A 6,509-nucleotide genomic window follows, 5' to 3' on the forward strand; every position below is an offset into this window, starting at 1 on the left:
AGTGATGCGTTGATCCTTCTGTTCCAGGCTCTGGGTGCCTGACGTAAGCCATACAATGCCTTCTGCAATCTGTATACTTTCCCTTCTTTGTCCTTTTCTTCGAATCCTGGGGGTTGCTGAACATAGACTTCTTCTTCGATTGTGCCATGGAGAAAGGCAGATTTCACGTCCATCTGGAAAATTTGCCATCTTCGTGCACATGCAACTGCTATAACAAGTCTTATGGTTTCCAACCTTGCAACCGGTGCAAACACCTCGTCAAAATCGACACCTTTCTTCTGCAAAAAACCCCTTGCCACAAGACGCGCTTTGTATTTTGACACGCTTCCGTCAGGATTCATCTTCCTTTTGAATACCCATTTGACACTTATACTTCGTTTGCCACGTGGAAGATCCACTAACTTCCATGTGTTGTTCCTTTCAATCGACTGAAGCTCCTCTATCATGGCATTTCTCCATTCAGGTTGCTTTAAGGCAGCGTTCACATCCACTGGTTCTGCTCCTGCCATTAAAGCAATGTGAATTACCCTTCCTTCTTCATCGAGCGCAGCATCTGAGTACACTTCATAATCTTCAAGTCTGGATGATCTCACAGTTTGCCTCTTTGGTCGTTGATTTTCATTGCTATGATCGACAGAGACACCCTCTGTCCTAGGAACAACTTCAGTTTCTTCATGTTCGAGATCATCAGTGGGCTCACGAACCAAAAACTTCTTTGAATCTGTATGCATGTAACTCCAATCCCAAGATTCTTTCTCTAGCACGATCACATCTCTGCTAATGGTCATTTTCCGCCTCATCGGATCATAGAGCTTGTAAGCACCAGTCGGATGGTAGCCGACAAACACCATTGGCTCGCTTTTGCTTTCAAGTTTGGTTCTCTTATGATCTGCAGTATGAACAAATGCTAATGAACCAAAAACCTTTAAATGTTTTACCGATGGTGTCGATCCTGTCCAGACTGCCAGAGGAACCTTTCCTTCTATGCGTTTGGTTGGACACCTGTTGAGGAGATAGACAGCTGTCGTCACGGCTTCAGCCCACAGGTTTTGTGGCAAGTTCTTCTCCTTAAGAAGACATCTGACCATGTTCATTATAGTCCGGTTTCTTCTTTCTACAAGTGCGTTATGCTGAGGCGTGTATGGTGCTGTTACCTCATGTGTTATGCCTTTCTCTTGACAGAAAGCTTCAAACGCATGTGAGGTGAACTCTCCTCCGCCATCAGTTCGTAAAATCTTCAAGACCTTGCCACTTTCTCTTTCCACATTAGCCACGTATTTCTTGAAGACATCAAGTGCCTCACCTTTTGTTTTAATCACAAACACCCAACACATCCTGCTAAATTCATCAACAAAGACGATAAAATATCTATTTCCAGCCAATGACAACGTGTCCAGTGGTCCACAAATATCAGCATGTACCACGTTCAAGCATTCCTTTGATCTTGTCTCAACTTGTGTCTGGAACATTTTTCTTGGTTGTTTGCCTGTCAAACAAGATTTGCAAGCATCAATAGGTAAAGAAATATGTGACATACCTGACACCATGGATTTTTCTTTGAGTTTCTGCAAATCTCTGAAGTTTAAGTGACCAAAGCGCAAGTGCCATGTCCAACTCTCGTCATTCTTCAAAACAGATAGGCATTGTGTATTTTCCTCTGCATCAAAACGCACTTGAAACGTTCTATTCTTTGAAAGATTACTGGTTAATACTAATCTTCCCTTTTTATCATATAGTTTCACCTGATTCTGATTACCCATGACCACTGTGAATCCCTTTTCGACTAATTGTCCTAAACTAAGGATATTACATTTCATTTCAGGTATGTACAACACGATGGAAATCACTGCCTGTGAGCCACTTCTTTTGTTGATAACCACGTCTCCCGTGCCTTCAACCCTCAAAGTACTGTCATCAGCAAATTTTACTTTGCTTTTCTTTGTGTCATCGAAGTTAACAAGCCATCCTTTATTGCATGTCATGTGATTCGAGCAACCCGAGTCAAGATACCATGTGTTATTCACCGGTTTCTCACATTCCATGGTTGTCATCACCATCAATGTTAGTGTCTCTTCATCCGATTCTTCCTGTACAATAAGAGCTTCTTTCTCTTTGCCTTGAGATTTCTTTTGACTCGCCTTTTCTGGGAAGCATTCAGATGCAAAGTGTCCATATCTATGACAGTTGAAACACTCAATATTCCTTTTGTCTTTCTTCTTTGACCCTTTCTTGAAATTTTTCTTTCTTGTTGAACCAGTTTTATCATCTGGTTCTTCTGTATCTGCACCACTGCCATCTTCTGTATCAGCATCACTGCCATCTTTCCTCCACTTTCCTTTTCTCATTTTTTCTTCTCGTTTCTTAGGCTTCTTTTTCTCCTCGCTTTTAATATGCTTGACCTTGAGAGCATGATTATCGCATCTTACAGAGTTTCTGTCTAGTATTTTCATCTCACGTGCCTCCAATGAGCTCTGAAGCTCCTCTATCTTGAGCTTTTCAACATCTTTAGATTCTTCGATGGCCACAACGATGTAATCAAACGACGGCGGTAATGATCTCATTATTTTCTCAATGATCATCGTATCTGAGACAGCTTCACCACATGCTTTCATCTGATTTGTAATTGTTAATATCTGGCAGAAGAAATCACTCACCCTTTCACCTTCTTCCATAACCAAATGCTCATACTGTCGCCTCAAGGTTTGAAGTCTTACCTTCTTGACTTTTCCACCTCCAGCATAGCATCGTACCAGAATACTCCATGCTTCCTTAGCTGTAGTTGCGTTCTGAATTTTTTCAAAATGGGCATCATCCACGCACTGGTGAATGAGCAACAACGCCTTGTCATCCTTCATCTTTAATTCTTTTTTCTGTTCCTCTTTGCCAGAAAGATCTGCTTCTGATCCTTCAACAGCATCACTGACTCCTTGTACCCGAAACATCACACGCATCTGGGTGCTCCAGCGATTCCAATTCTTGTCTGAAAGAACCGGAAATTGTATCGAGGATACATCAGCCATTTCTGCCAACTTCTTGATCAAGAACAATCTTCTTGTCTTTCGTTAAAATGCTACAACCACCCTTCTCAACCACAGTAGGTTCTCTTGTGATGAGCAAACACACATGCACCAGGTTCTATAACCTTGGCTCTGGATACCACTATTGGAACCAACGAAAGCTATTGCAGAGAAGACTAATATCACAGAAGTATATCAGAAAAATAAACTCTCATTGAAAGAATGAATGGGGTACATTGTTTATATATACACCTGAAGAAATAACAGAAAACAGAATTTGAATTACACGGCAGCCATTACGCTTGTGAGGCTCTTTCTCCGTGTCCACTTTCCAGCCCCCACTCCAAGCTATTGAACCGTGAAGGCTTCTTCGTGCACCTCCTTTATCTCTCGGTGCCTTTCTTTCTTCCAAGCTACTGGATGCGTGCTGGATTTCTTGCTGGATGTGTGTTGCTTTTTCTTGGACGCGTGGATTTTGCTGGAAAAATGAAGATGTGGGCTGCTGCTGCTGCTGGAAAATGTTGTCCGTGTGCTTGCTTTCAAAACATGGCAGCCTTGGGCTGTGTTGATTTCTGTTGTACGTCACCTCTGCTGGACTAGCTGGGCTGTGTTGCTGCACCGAGAGGAAGCTCCTGGACGCTGCAGTGTTGGGCCGACGCTGCAGTGTTGGGCCGAGAAGAGCTGTTGGATGCTCTTTACTCCAAGCACTCCTTCACGTGGACCAGGCCGTGTTGATGTTCCTTTCCCCTTTGAAGGCTGGATGTGCACCCCACTAGTTGCCAACGTGGCTTCTGCTGGAACGCTCCCTCAAGTTTCCTGGACGTCCAAAGCCCGCTTCCTCCTTGGCTTCTTCGTGCACCTCCATCTTTGCTGGATACAACCCGTGTCAAGCTGTTGTGTGCACCCCCAACCTTGTTGGACCAGTTCTTCTCTTTTTTTTCAAGCACATAAATTACCGCATGCACCTCCAAAAAAAGTAAATCCACACCTCTCTCTTTTTTTAGTTTAAACAAAATTGATGTCTGTAACATCCCAAAATTATACAGTCATCAACTATATACTTAGAATAATCACATGTATCAATATGGCAAAACAGTTTTAAAAGTAAAGGAAACAGAGTTCATGAATGGCCGAACGGCCTTACATATATACATATGTTAACGAGCGTTCACAAAATAATGAGGGCGAACGGTTTACAAAACAAAACACCGAACGTCCAAATACTAAGCACAAAACAAAAGGGACGCACGCTCTAAAACGGCCCGCCACTCAACTAAACTAAGATGTAACCGAACGACCTACTGTTCGGCCTTCACTTCTACTTCTACGAGATTCTCCTCAGCTATGATTTCCTCTTCAAGAGTTTGCTCCAGTGAAGCATCTCCTTCTGCTCACATCCACACGGATGATCATTGCAAGGACAAGACGGATATACATATACAGACAACACAATGGAAAATGCAAGGGTAAGCTTATTGAATTTAATTCAAGTTAAACATACATTTCATACATATCAAACACATCAAATAAATCACAGTACATACATTCAACTCATGCATTATCTCCATCCAAATCCTGATACTAGATTGACCGTCCGGACTGTATGAATCCTGTGTAGCTAAGGCGTTCGTGCACACAGGTGGGTTAACTGGAATGCTCATCAGTCACCACCTGAGGTTAGTCTGTTCTGTCCAAGTTACAGTTATGGACTAGACCTCCTGCCATTCCCACACATGACATACTCCTCTCTACTTGAGAACGAGCACTCACGGAATATCAGGATGAACCACCATCTAAGCTTACCACGTTCATACTTACAAATCTCAATTTATATTCAAGAGTCGTTCCACCCTGGAACGCTCGTTCAAGATTCACAATCACAATTTCAGTTCTCATAGTGTTCGCACATCTTAATTCTTTCTCTTAAATACATTTTCATTCTTTGTTTCACTTGCATAAAAAGACGAACGTTCAATCCTCTTCAAAACGAGGACGAACGTCAAGAGCGAGACCGAAAGGACTTCTTTTCTGAAGAAATAAAGCTGACTCTTCTTTCATGACGAACGTTATTAAAAGTTTGAATCAGTTAAATGAACTGATCCTAGAACAATTCAAATTATACTTAGAATAATTCACTTGACAAGATTTCAGATTCAATTCAGTTGAATGAAGACAAAATACGAGTACTAAATGTACTAAGTACAATTTAGTTGGAATAAGCGCCTGCCAATAAATGACCAAACGCGGTACACAATTTTACTGAAAGTTAGGACGAACGCTATTTAAGTTTATGGACGAACGCTATGAAGATTAGGACGAACGCTATTTCTGTTCATTAAAAATACCGGAAGGAACGAACGTTCGGTACAATACCGAACGCTACTTATACTTACGCCTTGGGACGAGCGTTCGGTATAAGACCGAGCACCATTTAGGACGTACGCTTTTAGGTCGAGGATATTCGCTGATTCGAAATCATAGAAAATTGGGATTTATATAAGATGAGATACTTAAAGTTTATGTTTTAATAATTTGACTAATAGTTCAAAGAGATATTTTCAGGCTTCTCAAATTCTCACACAACACTCATGATGTTTACGTCTGGCCGAACGCTCAAACGTAAACTATATATAAGAGGGCGTTCGTACTCAAGGATAATCCTTTCCAAATGAAAGTGTTCGACTACTTCAAAGAATTTACTACGAATACCGAACGGTCAAAGACCGTTTCGATAACAACGTTCTTTTTCATAGGATTTTCATGTTCAAATTCAACATACAGTAACCATATTTTTCAATATACTTTCATGCATTAAATCACTCATATCATAGTACAAATCATACTCCTCATACATCATCTCATCATACAGCTCATTTTCAATTTAATCAAACCATAGCATATTTCATCAAGTTCATACATTATTTCAGAATCATATTCATATACCAAAAGTCCAATATCATAAATCATACTTCAAACATCACATAAACGCACATGCGGTACAGAAAATCATATGAATTAAATCTAATAAGCTTCCCTTACCCGGATTGTGCGTTCGTTCTTCAGAAGGAAAACCAGATTCCAGTACACTCTTCTACCCTTAACGTTCAACCCAAAACTTCTTAAACTAAAATTACAGAAAACCAATATTGGTTCAGAGAAGGTACATGCAATTCAAAATGAGGCTTGCATGATGATAATGAAGATTAGTTAAGGACGTGAAACTTACCCGTTTCAGAATCCAAAACCGTTCGGTTTGATGGAAAGCTTAGGACGTCTGGATCTCTTCTACGGTCTTTGAAATTTGATCGGAGAAGAAGAAAGGGAGTTATGGCAGAGAGAAGATGGAGGTTCTAGAGAGAAGGAGGAGAAAATGGAGGTTTTGAATTTCTGAGGAAGATGAAGGTGCACGCAGAGAAGGGAAAGAGTGTTTCAAAAATTAATTCTCTTCCCAAGTCAAACGGACGTTCTCTCTTGCGCTGACACCTGGCTTCC

Source organism: Vigna umbellata, chromosome 9, assembly GCF_029865625.1.
Source record: "Vigna umbellata cultivar VRB3 chromosome 9, Vumbellata_1.0, whole genome shotgun sequence".
Taxonomy (NCBI): Eukaryota; Viridiplantae; Streptophyta; class Magnoliopsida; order Fabales; family Fabaceae; genus Vigna; species Vigna umbellata.